The 15023-nt window shown below is 37.5% G+C and overlaps 2 long non-coding RNA genes across 4 annotated transcripts; both read right to left on the minus strand.

Moving 5' to 3' along the window:
• Positions 1–118: 118 nt before the first annotated feature.
• LOC139431104 (uncharacterized) lies at positions 119–1104 on the minus strand. 2 transcript variants are annotated; one of them, XR_011641398.1, is made up of 4 exons: positions 1000–1104; positions 390–435; positions 257–333; positions 119–198 (listed from the first exon to the last, which is right to left on the minus strand). It is a non-coding gene; the product is annotated as an uncharacterized lncRNA (long non-coding RNA). The 2 variants fall into 2 exon arrangements; XR_011641397.1 differs by lacking the exon at positions 1000–1104 and having other exon boundaries at positions 390–604.
• A 5399-nt stretch (positions 1105–6503) lies between these two features.
• LOC139431173 (uncharacterized) lies at positions 6504–7644 on the minus strand. 2 transcript variants are annotated; one of them, XR_011641482.1, is made up of 4 exons: positions 7546–7644; positions 6936–6981; positions 6803–6879; positions 6504–6744 (listed from the first exon to the last, which is right to left on the minus strand). It is a non-coding gene; the product is annotated as an uncharacterized lncRNA (long non-coding RNA). The 2 variants fall into 2 exon arrangements; XR_011641481.1 differs by lacking the exon at positions 7546–7644 and having other exon boundaries at positions 6936–7129.
• Between the last annotated feature and the right edge of the window lie 7379 nt (positions 7645–15023).

Below are 15023 nucleotides of genomic sequence, written 5' to 3' on the forward strand. Positions count from 1 at the left end.
ACGTTTTGGCGTGAACCTCGACCAACTGAGGTAAGGGTCGTTCATTTTTTTTTTAAAAAAAAAAAAAGGGAAAATTAACTTAAACTTAATTCGGGTAATATATTCAGGTTCTTTTTTTTGTGGGGAGAGGAAAACTCTGGAACATTTTGTTGGGAGGACAAAAATTTTCCAATTTAAGGCAACACCTGTTAACAATACCTGAAAGAGAATTGGAATTATATAATTTGATTCCTGATATCAAACCATTTATCCTTACCATCTCGAGGAGCGTTGCTGAGGACCGGACTTCTATTTTCTACTCCGAAGGATAAAATCTTCGTTTGAGGGATTCAACTACCGAAGACAAGGTCAGACAAAATTTGCATATCGAAAAGAGTGGAGTCACTTACTTTCACCTCCCTCTGCTGTATTTTAAGCCCTTCAGGCTCCTGGAAACTAGTACATATATTATAATCAAGTCGATTAATATTTATCGTATATTGTTTTGGTCTCGTTTATGTTTCCTTTTTAATTTCAAAAGTCTAATTTTGTTCATTAATTTAAAGTAATTTGTAATTTTGATTTAGTATTGATATACACCCTTTTTTTTTTTATATACTTGTTCTTAGTGGTACTTTGTTTTGATACTTTAGTTGGTTGACCTAAAAAAAAAAAAAAGAAAAGGTTAGAGAAGGGGTTATTTTTTTTAAATGCTAGTTTACCTTTTTTGAATTTACACATTTTGTAAAAGAAGCTTTATTTGGGATAAACTTTGTTTGATTTTGATTTACACATTTGGGTGACAGATCAGGTTAGGTTTTGTCGTGGTCAATTTTGAGGTTAGGATTTTTTTTTTTTTTTTTACCCAAATTAGTTTCTTCTTAGATTGAAAAATTATATATTTTTTTTTTTTTTAATTTATTATTATTTTATACTTTTTCCATTTTGGATTTAATTTTGATATTTTTTTTGGTTTCTATGGTATATTTCTTTTATTAAATTATACATTTTGAAACTTACCTAACTGGATTTATTATTATTTAATATCTTTCTTGTTTACTATTTTCTTTTGTGCCACTTGCACTATTGGATCTTTTCACATTTTTTTTTATCACTACTCTTCCCGTTCAGAGCCAGTTGCGGATTGTCGGATCGGGTGGCAAAAATAAATCGAATCCTCCCTTCTCCGAAAGAGTTAAGCCGGGAAGTTCGCAACAAAACCGGGATCGTGAAAAGAATCTTTTAGTAATAAAACACTATTTTTTTTATTTCTATATTAATATTTTTTTTTGGCGTTACAAATTGGCGCCCAACGTGGGGCCTTCAAAAAAAATTAGGTGACGTGGGCCCCATAAGGAAAAGGCCATACGGGGAAAGAGAATCGCCAGCAAAATATTTTCTTGCGGTCGTGTTGTGGATAGATTACTTGAGATACACTTGCGCGTTGTCCGTTCCCTTCGATTATTTTCTTATTTGGAAGGGAAATCGGGATTAGATTTGTTAAAATTGATTAAATTATTTATACGGTTGGTACACGGGAATTTGACAGTTATCGGGAAATATGGAAGGAAAATTTGAGGTCGGGAGATTGACGGCCGACATGTTGCGCTATGAGTTGCGGGTTCGCGGGGTCACGCCGGCCACGAATTGCGACGAAATGCGACAGACCTTGCGCAAGCTTATAAAACTTGAGCGCGATAAGAGTTTTCGTTTGCCGAAAAATCCAATAGCGTACGATGAGGACGAGGAGGCGGTTCGGACCGGTATCGAAAAGTACCACGGACAAATCGAGGCACTAGGGGCCATAGTAAGTGGCAGTGCTGAATTTAAAAAGATCGCTACGCGTTTGCAACATTTAATTGGTAGGGCTAATCGAGCTAACGCGACCGAGGACAGGTTGAATCGGTGGAATCGTCCACCGGCATTGGTGATTTTAGCGGAGAATCGGCGGTGACGTCCGAGGACGATGACGTAGTTACTGATAAGCGCGCGATGCCAGTGATGAAATGGGGCGTTGATTTTTCCGGAGACGGTCGGAGGTCTCTTAGCGCATTCCTCGAGAGAGTGAATGAGTTGAGGGTGGCTCGTGGTGTTTCGAAGGCGGTTTTATTCACTTCGGCTGTGGATTTATTCACGGGTTCCGCATTAGTATGGTACCGAGCGAATCGCGATCAGTATACGACTTGGGAAGAAATCGTTGAGGGACTAAAATTTGAGTTTCAACCCGTCGATTACGATGAAAGGTTAATAGAGGAAATCAAACGACGTACGCAGGGACCTTCTGAAAGTATAGGAATGTACGTCGCGGTCATGAAAAATTTATTCTCGCGGTTGGGGACAAATATTACGGAATTGGCGCAAGTAAAGATTATCGTAAAGAATTTAACACCCTCGCTTCAGCGACAATTGGCCCTCGTGGAAATTAAGTCCGTAGATCAATTACTACAGCTTGGCCGAAAGTTAGAGGCGACTCGGACTGCCGTTAACGATTATGTTCCTCCTACAAGGATGAACAAAACTTTGGAACCGGATTTGGCTTACGTGTCGGTCGACGTGGACGTGGCGGCGGCGCCAGTGTTAACTGAGTCGGTGACTCGTACGACAGGGTTGAAATCGGGTGCGTGTTGGAATTGCGGAGTTATTGGGCATAGGGCCCAAACATGTCGCGCACCCAAGCGTAAGCACTGCTACCGATGTGGTGCACCCGGGGTTACAACGCGAGATTGTCATTCGTGTTCGGGAAAAGGGGCAGCGGGTCGACGATAGATCGGTGTCGTACCCGTCCCACCTTTCAAAAGCCGATCGGAGTTTTGTTAGATTACGTTTTCGCGTCTGCACGGGACGACGAAAGACCCTATTTATACGTGAATATTTTGGGGAGACGAATCGCGGGTTTGTTGGACTCGGGAGCTACTAAAACGATCGCGGGTCGAGAGGGGATACTAATATTGAAAAACTTAGGCATACCTATAACGAGAGTTAATTCGCAATGTACTGTCGCGAATAATGACCGATGTCAAATTGAAGGGATGATGACCGTGCCGATGGTTGTTGAGGGTCGCGTAAGACTCATCGAAATTTTGCTGGTACCGACTTTACGACATGCGTTAATTTTGGGAGTAGATTTTTGGAGACGTATGGGTGTGGTACCTGATTTACGTAGGGGGGATTGGTCCTTTTCATGTGAACCTCCGGATGTCACGGTATCGGCCATACAAGCGCGTGAAAGTTTGTCGGTAGAAGATAAGCATCGGGTATCGGAACTTCTTCAACGGATTTTTGAACCTAAACATAAAAGTCAGTTAGGTCATACTCATTTAGTATCTCATAAAATTCGGGTTAACGAAAACGTACTTCCGATTAAGCAAAGGTACTACCCGGTCTCGCCGGCTATACAAAAGATCATCGATCGAGAACTCAATGAAATGATCGCGATGGGCATTGTCGAAAAATCCAGTAGCCCGTGGTCTTCGCCAATTTTAATGATCCCTAAAAAGGACGGTGGATATCGATTTTGTGTCGATTACAGACAACTGAATCGTGTGACTTTGTCTGACGCTTACCCGTTGCCGAATATTTCGTGGACTCTAGATAGTTTACGGGACGCGAGATATCTGTCGTCCATCGACATTAAATCGGCATACTGGCAAATTCCGATGGATGAGGCCAGCAAGCCGTACACAGCTTTCACGGTGCCGGGACGCGGGCTGTTTCACTTTAATCGGATGCCGTTTGGCTTAACTAACGCACCGGCCACGTGGCAGCGTTTTATCGATGGTGTTATTGGGGGAGATTTGGCTCCTCACGTTTTCGTCTACCTTGACGATATCGTCGTGGCGACTCCGACCATCGAAAAACATTTTCAGATCCTCGAGCAGGTCTGTAGTCGGTTGGTAGCGGCAGGCTTGACCCTGAATAAAGAAAAATGTAATTTTTTTCGTGAGTCATTAAGGTATTTGGGATATATCGTGGACGGTGACGGATTACACGTGGACTCGGAGAAGGTTAGAGCGATTTTGGAAATCCCTACGCCGAGAAAGGTGTCGGAGGTGCGGCGTGTGGTCGGTATGGCGTCATGGTACCGGCGATTCGTACCTAATTTCGCGACCGTGGTCTCTCCTCTGACGGCGTTATTAAGGAAGTCGTGTTGTAAGTTCTTGTGGACCGATGAGTGCGAGCGAGCGTGGAGCACGATTAAAGAAAAGTTGGTGACGGCACCGATTTTAACCAGGCCGAACTTCGAATATGAATTTACTATTCAGACGGACGCGTCGGGGCGGTGCTGACGCAGGTGATTGACGGAGCGGAACACGTAATAAGCTACTTGAGCCGATCGTTAACCGCGCAGGAACGGAAATACGGGACTACAGAGAAGGAGTGTTTGGCGGTTTTGTGGGCGATAGAAAAATTGCGGCCCTATGTGGAAGGAAGCCATTTCACCGTGGTGACCGACCGCTATTCTCTGGTCTGGCTTAACAATTTGAAATCACCTTCTGGTCGTTTGGCGCGATGGTCCATACGATTACAACAGTATGATTTTTCTATTAAACATCGTAGGGGTAAGGAGCATGTAGTGCCCGATGCTCTTTCGCGAGCTGTACCGGTACTGGCGGACGAGGTGTCGGTTGATCGCGTATCGGATCCGTGGTGTCAAAGGTTGGTACAGGCCGTCAAAGCAAATCCCGATAGATATCCTTCGTATCGGACGGATGGGGACAGGTTGCTTAAAAAGATTCGAGTGACGGATTATCGTTTGACGGACGGGGATGATATGTGGAAAATCGTGGTTCCTCGAGGCGAAAGGGAAAAATTAATTAAAAGGCTCCACGACTCACCTGAGGCAGGGGGTCATTTAGGAGTAGAAAAGACCGTGTCCAAAATCCTTCACCATTATTACTGGCCCAAATATCGTGCTGACGTCGTTCGTTATGTTAAAGCGTGCAAGGTGTGCCAACGCACTAAACCTGAGCAAAGAGCTCCTGCGGGGTTGCTGAGAAGTCATAACGGTATAATACGTCCGTGGCAAGTTATAAGTATAGACATAATCGGACCATTACCTAGAAGTTCCAAGGGTTATACTCACATACTAGTTGTACTAGACTTGTTTAGTAAATATCCGGTGTGCTTTCCGCTGCGTAAAGCAACAGCTTCCGCTGTGGTACGTAACCTCGAAGAAGGTATTCTTTTGACCGACGGTGTGCCGCAGATTATAATTAGTGACAACGGTGTCCAATTTCGGTCGAAATTGTATGAACGTTTACTTCAAGACTATAATATTAAAGCTAAATTTACTCCGTTTTACCACCCTCAGTCTAATCCGACTGAAAGAGTAAACCGAACGTTGAAGACTATGTTAACCGCGTACGTTAGTGACAATCAACGGTTATGGGATTTATACTTACCCAAGGTCACGTGCGCGTTGCGAACTGCCAAACATACGACTACCGGTTATTCCCCGTATTACATCCTTCACGGGCGGGAAATCATTTTGGATGGAGCACTGCATAAAATCGATGAAATACACGAAAAAATTAATACGAAACTTAGGGCAAAAGCATTTAAGAATCTGTTCGCGGAGGTACACGCAAGAATTAAAATGGCTTCGACGCGATCTGGTCTTAATTATAATCTCCGAAGACGCGAGACTAGCTTTAATGACGGTGATCTGGTTTGGCGAAAGAACTTTGTTTTGTCGGACGCGAATAAAGGTATAGCGGCCAAAATGTCAGATCGGTACATAGGTCCTTTTCGGGTGCGTAAAAAAATAGCGGATGACATTTACGAGTTAGAGAAACTTACCGGTGAATTACTGATTGGTCATTGGCACGTGACACATCTGAAACCATATTCGGGCAGGTCGGAAACGGAACAGGGCGATGACGACGCGGAGGTTTAATCGCAAATACTGTATGATCGTTTTCTCTTCTATATCTTTTTTATTTTTTCTGGGCTGATTGCATCATTTCTTCTCTGTCTTTTCTATCATTTCTTCTTCTTACCTTTTGGGACCTAGAATTTTGATAAAGAAATTTTGGGAAAAATTTCTTTTGGTGGGAAAGAGGGGAATGTTACAGTTTCTTTTTCCTTATTTCTTTTCTTACTTTGGATTCTTCATTTTCAAATAATAAATCCAGATGTTCGGTTTTGTTTTGTTTTGTTTCAGCAACGTTACCGAGAGTTTCCGTTCTTACTTATCCTTATCCCTAGTTTCACTATTACTTTATAGAGGGCTTTTAAGAAACACGATATTTTTATTTAAAAATTTTATTATCACGGTATTTTTCGAGTTTTTTTTTTTTTTTTTAAGTTTCGGGTATAAATACGGACGAATTCCGGAAATCTCTCTCTTTTTCTGCAATCGAGTGCGCCGAGAAAATATTCGAGTCAGTGAATTTTAAATAGACGGGAAGACATTTTGGAATTTTCTTTTGAAATTTGGATTTTGGGGTGTTTGTCTATACTCGCAATTAGCGGATTAATCACGAAACTTCGATTAAATTTTGGAATAAATTGATTGTTCCGAATTTCGGTTGTTTGCCGGATTTATTAACATATTTTCAGTAAACGTTTTGGCGTGAACCTCGACCAACTGAGGTAAGGGTCGTTCATTTTTTTTAAAAAAAAAAAAAAAAAAGGGAAAATTAACTTAAACTTAATTCGGGTAATATATTCAGGTTCTTTTTTTTGTGGGGAGAGGAAAACTCTGGAACATTTTGTTGGGAGGACAAAAATTTTCCAATTTAAGGCAACACCTGTTAACAATACCTGAAAGAGAATTGGAATTATATAATTTGATTCCTGATATCAAACCATTTATCCTTACCATCTCGAGGAGCGTTGCTGAGGACCGGACTTCTATTTTCTACTCCGAAGGATAAAATCTTCGTTTGAGGGATTCAACTACCGAAAACAAGGTCAGACAAAATTTGCATATCGAAAAGAGTGGAGTCACTTACTTTCACCTCCCTCTGCTGTATTTTAAGCCCTTCAGGCTCCTGGAAACTAGTACATATATTATAATCAAGTCGATTAATATTTATCGTATATTGTTTTGGTCTCGTTTATGTTTCCTTTTTAATTTCAAAAGTCTAATTTTGTTCATTAATTTAAAGTAATTTGTAATTTTGATTTAGTATTGATATACACCCTTTTTTTTTATATATACTTGTTCTTAGTGGTACTTTGTTTTGATACTTTAGTTGGTTGACCTAAAAAAAAAAAAAAGAAAAGGTTAGAGAAGGGGTTATTTTTTTTAAATGCTAGTTTACCTTTTTTGAATTTACACATTTTGTAAAAGAAGCTTTATTTGGGATAAACTTTGTTTGATTTTGATTTACACATTTGGGTGACAGATCAGGTTAGGTTTTGTCGTGGTCAATTTTGAGGTTAGGATTTTTTTTTTTTTTTTTACCCAAATTAGTTTCTTCTTAGATTGAAAAATTATATATTTTTTTTTTTTTTAATTTATTATTATTTTATACTTTTTCCATTTTGGATTTAATTTTGATATTTTTTTTGGTTTCTATGGTATATTTCTTTTATTAAATTATACATTTTGAAACTTACCTAACTGGATTTATTATTATTTAATATCTTTCTTGTTTACTATTTTCTTTTGTGCCACTTGCACTATTGGATCTTTTCACATTTTTTTTTATCACTACTCTTCCCGTTCAGAGCCAGTTGCGGATTGTCGGATCGGGTGACGCCAAAAATAAATCGAATCCTCCCTTCTCCGAAAGAGTTAAGCCGGGAAGTTCGCAACAAAACCGGGATCGTGAAAAGAATCTTTTAGTAATAAAACACTATTTTTTTTATTTCTATATTAATATTTTTTTTTGGCGTTACACGATATTCATCTGCAGCAGCTGTAGCACTCCCGTTACAAAAACCATATACAAATAACATGTCTGTATATTCTAAATATGAATAAGTACTTGGCATTTTATAGCACTTAATGCAAATCAAACTGTCAAATCTACGTTAAATGTTTAACTGTAGTTATGCAATCAATTGAAAACAAATGAAAATCGGATAACAACATATGAGTTTTTTTACATTATTTTCAAGCGTACAATACACTCCTAAAGTTTGGTCCGTTCCTCCCGACTCACCCTGTATATTTAATCTATAATCTACGTCTAAATATTTTTCTAATAACTTATTTACGTTTCTTATCATATTCTTAAATCTAATTCCGTCCAACATCTTTTCTTCCCAGTCACTTATCCTTAATTGTCTGTAAGCAAACGTCCAAGTGTGCATTCGGTACACTCTATTTTTGGATTCGCAAAACGTCACTTTTTTTCCATTTTGTTCACTTCACATCTTCATTAATGCGTGCAAATCTAAATCCAGTAATACCTTATCTATACCGTATATGAGCAGTTCTTTAGTTACGCACAAATGTTCACTTCGTGCGCCGTTTGAAGCAATCAATATATTCGATTTTATATCACCTTGCATTGTTGATACCACATCGATCACGCTATCGTAATAATTTTTATATTCCATACACTTTAATACTTCTACCCTACTCGAAACTAAATCGCTAAGTTTCCACAATTCGTGTAACGAGTCGTAAGCCAGGTAAAATATTTCTGACCCCCTTTTCATTTTCAACACTTTTCGTACATTTTCTATCCATTGGCTGCTGCAGGTCATGCCGCTTACAACGAAATGTGGTGGTGTCTATAAATCACCAACAAAACTATTCATAATCAATTGTCTGCTATTAATCACATTTTTCCATTCGTCTTCGGTAAAAGTTATGCATTTCCCTTTTCCCATTAATCTTATAACCGGATCAAAATGTAGATTGGCAGACATGCCAACCGATATCCATTTCGTTTGATTTTTATTTAAATAATATGTACTCTCGGAGTATAATGGCGCTTGATTACCTTTTTGAAGTTTATTTTTCACTGCTTCATTTAATACTACGTTACTTGTGAAAGGTAACTTTCCACAATTTTCTACATAATGTTGTTGATTGCTAGGAAATACGTACTCCGCTAAGTCAGAAGCCAACAAATTGATTCCATCGAATACTCCATCCTTTTTCTTTGATTATCACTTCCTAGCGACACATTTGTAGCTGTTGTTTCATTACAATTACCCTCCATTTTCATGTTTTGGGCAGGTTTTTTAAATTCACCCTTTTCAAATTAATTTACAGCAGCTCTCTTAGTTGGACATTTGGGGTTCGGTCTGGTTACCATTAAACATCAATATTATTTTTTACATTAGTACATTATCTACTTGTATTACATTTGAATTACTTACTCGTTACGTTAAAAATCCTCTGTACTAACTGCACCAAAAATCTACACAATATTTTTAATATGTACTAAATACACAAAAACCTTACTCAGAAGCAAACACTCTGCGGTACAACTTCGATCAACGTTGTATTTATAGCAATACATAAGGTTAGTGGTGGGGGGAGTGATGTTTCACATCATTACCGAATATATCTACTATACATGTTCTTACACGACATTATATCGTGAGACGTCAGACAGAACACATGACAAATTTATTAAGAAGCTCCTAAAATAATATCTCGCAGGTAGATCATGACTCACCTACTACTAACAAGTTAGTTGACCTTCTCCTCGAACGTATCCCTACAAAAAATTTACCGATTCAAGAACCTCCTCACTTATTTTTAAATACCCGTATACCTTTACATAATAAATTAAAAAAATATATCTCGCAGGTAGGTCATGACTCACTTATTTGTATACCTACATGTCTCAAAACCGTATACCTTTATGTATAATAAATTAAGAGATATATCGAACAATTAACAGTTCATTGAGAAGCGTCGAAGGATAAACATAGTAATTGTTTTCATCTAGGTAAACAAGTTACATATAAAGATAATTTTTTAATAACATTGTCAAAATAACATGATCTAAACTATAAATTTTTAATAATTTCGTCAAAATAGCATCTTCTCATGACCTTCTCATGTTAATTGACCTCCTCCTCAAACGAAACCCCTCAAAAAGTTTGCCGATTCAAGAACCTCCTCTCCTCATTGAATCTCCTCCGACCTCCAAAAAATTTGCCGGTTCAAGAACCTCCTCCTAGAACGCAGCTTCGAGGAGGAGGTTCTTGAATCGGCGAATCTATACTACTCTTATGTCTTTACTACCTCATCTAGTGGTTTCAGTGATACAACTTCTGTACAACTGGAACTGAATTCCGTACGTATATTATTATAACGGCAAACATTTCTGAAATACCATTATAACTGATTAAATATTTATATAAATATGTCGAGGATTATTTAGCTTAATGTAACAGAATGAAAAAAATGTATTAATTACATAGGATGAGTTATAAAGAATGAGAAATCTCAGCACTGGAGATAGCTACATACGAAAATATGATGAATTAACCCAACATGAATTATGTCGATGTCGCTGATTTATGAGATACAGGTGTTAACTACTCGGAAAATTAATACACAATTGACATTTAAGAAAAAAATTGAAATAAGATCGCATCGAAAAATCAACTGTCGAGCGATTATCACGTTTGCCGTTCTTACCGAAAATTAAATTCATTTGTGTCGTAACGAAGAGGGTTAGATTAGGATTTGTTAATTAGGATTAGGTAATTATACACCTTTTTTATTTTCAAACTTGTTTTTATTTCAAAGAAAATTATTTGAAACCGGCACCTTTTATTTGAACCCGGTTTTTATCGGCTGTATTCATTTGGTCCTTCGAGCCGGATATATATTTATTTTTCCAATTTTACTCAATTCTTCTTTAAGATTTTGTTCCCCGTGGAACTTTAATTGAATATTTTTTATTTTTCTTATGTTCTAAAATTACGTTTCTCATGTTTGGAGAGATTTTCTTTAATTTTCGGCGTGGCCATCTGGCACAACGTGGTCAACAATTTTTTTTTGTTCCGTCACACGTGCGACGTTACATGCAACCTTATTGTTCTCTTGAACTTAAAATTTCCTTACAACTTTGAATATTTTTAATTTCTAAATTTTTCCGCAATTCTTCTTTAAGAATTTGTTCCCCTTGGAACATTAATTGAATATCTATTTTCTAAATTTTTTCGGCAATTCTTCTTTAGGAATATGGTCCCCTTGGAACTTTGATTAAATATTTAATTTTCTGAATTTTTTTCTTCAGTTCTCCATTGAGAATTTATTCCCCTTGGAATTTTCTTTCCCGCATTTTCTCATCTGAAAAAATTACCTTTTTAATTTATTCTAATTATTATTGATATTACTTCCAGGAGTGGTAATTCTTATCTCGTTTCTTTCTTGTTTATTTCCCCTGCCTTCTCCCTGAGACATTATGGCAGATAAACTTAATAAATTAATGTCAAGTCGCTGAGAATCGCCTTATCGAAACCATGAAGGCTGGTCAAGATATTATCGACGATCCGAAACAACAAGCGGAATTTCTAGTTCGTGATGAATCTGTAGAAGTATCTTATACTGATTTCAAGACGATCCATAATCAGATCGTTGGTTTAATTGATGATGATGAGTTTGATGATTATGATATGATTCGGCAACGGGTCGATGGGGCCTATTTTACAATCAAGGCACTTATACAAAAATTCACGCCAGCCCCAGCGAATCCTCAGGGTGGCCCTCATATGATCACCACACCTAAATTGAATAAACTTTCAATTCCAACTTTCAATGGTCAGCAGAAAGATTGGCCTACCTTTTTTGATTTGTTCCGAACTATGGTACACGAAAACAAGTCGTTATCTCCAGTGGCTAAATATCAATACCTATTGACGTCACTCACTGGAGAAGCTTTGAAATTGGTAAAGAGAATTCCAGTGACCAATGAGAATTATACTAGTGGGAGATTCGAAATCAGCCGTCAAATGTCCGATATGCTCCGAATCACATCAAGTTTACCGATGTGCTCAATTTCATGTTAAATCGCCAGCTGAAAAATTAGTGATAGCAAGAGATAACAATTTGTGTCGAAATTGTTTAAGCAAAGGTCATATCACTAACAATTGCGTTTCAAATCACTGTTGTCATTCATGCAAGCAACGCCATCATACATTACTTCATTTTGGACCTAAACAGCCAATTCCTTCTATTCATATGGGTACAACATTAGATATAAATAATCATTCAAAACCAGAAAATCGTCGAGTTATCTTACCCATCGCCTTTATTCATATTTATGATCAGTTTGGTCAATCTCATTTGGCATGTGCATTGATTGATTCTGGAAGCACGTCAAATTTTATTACCACCAAGCTACTGCAACGACTTCGTTTGCCACGACAAAATAATTCTTCGTTAAAAATACAGGGTTTAAACTCGATGACGTCCATCTGTAACAAAGGAAGTGTCACTTGCATCATTCAACCTTGCCAGTCCCGAAACTTATCCTTTAATCTGAGAGCTATTGTTACATCTTCAATATGTTCCGCTCAACCTTCATTATCTTCTATTATACAATCCTACTATTATCTTAAATGCCTCCAATTCCATCCCGAACATCATTCTCCTTCCGAAGAAGTGGATATATTATTGGGAGCAGAATTGGTACCTCAATTGTTTACTGGTGGTCGTGTCTGTGGTGGTCAGGACGATCCTGTGGCTGTGCATTCAGTGTTCGGGTGGATAGTGATGGGAAATCCAAATTATTACCATCCACGTCTTTATCAACATGTATCTCAAGAACTGATGACTCATTACATTTATCAATGCAACGCTTTTGGGAATTGGAATCTACTTCTGAAATCAAGATGATGTCAATTGAAGAGGCAAAGTGTGAAAATCATTACAAAAATAATTATCGTTGTGATATTAATGGCAGATTTATTGTATCACTCCTGTTTAGAACCAAAGAACCTATTCTTGGAAGTTCATATGATATTGCTCTGAATCGATTCAAATTATTGGAGAAACGTTTGTTGAAAGATGATATACTTCACGAGAAATACATCGAATTCATGAGGGATTATTTGCATTCAGGCCATATGTCTCTAATTCCTTCTAATATTCCTAATTCCAGTAATTATTATATTCCACATCATTGTGTCTTTCGCAATGATGCTGCCAATTATAAACTTAGGGTAGTCTTTGACGCTTCCGCTTCCGCTTCTTCTTCCAATGGAAAATCGTTAAACGATAATTTGTTAATCGGCACCAAACTACTACAAAATATTATTAATATTCTAACCAATTTTCGATTATTTAAATTCGTATTTATCTGTGATATAAAGCAGATGTATCGTCAGATCATAATCTCGCCATCTGATCGTGTTTTTCAAAATGTTTTATGGCGATTTTCCCCTGAAGATCCCATTCAAATTTATCAACTCAACACCGTAACATATGGTGTCGCTTCAGCACACCATCGTTGCATCACACATCATTGCGAAACACACAATGATGCTGCCAATTATAAACTTAGGGTAGTCTTTGACGCTTCCGCTTCTTCTTAGAATGGAAAATCGTTAAACGATAATTTGTTAATCGGCCCCAAACTACAGCAAAATATTATTAATGTTCTAATCAAGTTTCGATTATTTAAATTCGTATTTATCTATGATATAAAGCAGATGTATCGTCAGATCATGATCTCGCCATCTGATCGTGTTTTTCAAAATGTTTTATGCCGATTTTCCCCTGAAGATCCCATTCAAATTTATCAACCCAACACCGTAACATATGGTGTCGCTTCAGCACCTTTCTTAGCCCTTCGAACAATATTTGAATTAATTAATTTATATTCTTATACACATCCTCATGGTCATATTCTAAAACATAATGTCTATGTTGATGATACTGTCACTAGTGCAACATCAATCAAAAATTTACTTACATTAAAGGAAGATTTAATTGTTATTCTACGGAAAGGGGGGTTTGAGCTCGGCAAGTGGGCGAGTAATTGTTCACACCTTTTGGAAATCATATCTCAAACTGTTTTGCAATCATTACTGTCTTTGGACTATGAAGACTCAATTACTGTTAAAATTCTGGGATTACATTGGTGTCCAATCACGGACAACTTCAAATATCAATATTTACCTCGTTCAAATCATTCGACAAAACGCAGTATTCTTTCAGATATTGCTCGGATTTATGATCCATTGCGATTTTAACGCCATGTACATTCAAAGCTAAGCATTTTATTCAACAACTTTGGCAAGTTCATTGTGATTGGGATGACATTCCACCTCAGCACCTGGTAACACAATGGGAAAACTTTAAGCAACAATTAACTTTATTATCAAATCTCGAAATACCTCGCTTCATGTCATCTAGTGATTATAAAACTTGTGAGCTTCACCTCTTTTGTGACGCCTCTGAGGTGGGATATGCTACTGCAATTTACTTACGTTATCAAAATCAAGATGAACTCATTAAAACTAAAAAAATGTTTGACGTTTCGGATGCCATGTTGCAACCTTCTTCAGAAACAAGTTCGAAGTGTCACTTCAAACGTCAAAATTTTTTTCAAAAAACGCACGGCTTAACCGAAAAGTTTCTAGTTCTAGGTCTAGTGTTAGTTCTAGTGATAGTGCTAGTGTTAGTTCTAGTTTTAGTTTAATTAACACCGGCCGTGAAAGCCTTAGTAGTTATAAAAAACGATTTACCTCTAACATCTTATCTACCTTTGAAATTCAAAACTCCCTTCATGTTTTCATCATTCAGAGGCAATATTTTTCTGATCTCATTCAATCCATTCATCATAACCAAACGCCCAAGAAACCTTATCGACAGCTCCCTCCGTTCATCGATAGAGGGTTGCTCAGGATGGGTGGTCGGTTACGTTGTGCTGAAATACCATTCGAGCATAAACATCAATTATTATTACCGCAAAATTGTCGGTTAACACAACTAATAATTGAAGAAACACATCATAAATTTATACATCCTGGTCTTCGAAGTTTATCATCATTACTAGCACAACAATATTGGATTCTATCTCCAAGAAGTGCTATTTATCAAGTCCTATCATGATGTATTCGATGTTTTCGTGCGAAACCCAGATCGTACGTTCCAATGATGGCAGATCTTC

Source organism: Onthophagus taurus, chromosome 8, assembly GCF_036711975.1.
Source record: "Onthophagus taurus isolate NC chromosome 8, IU_Otau_3.0, whole genome shotgun sequence".
Taxonomy (NCBI): Eukaryota; Metazoa; Arthropoda; class Insecta; order Coleoptera; family Scarabaeidae; genus Onthophagus; species Onthophagus taurus.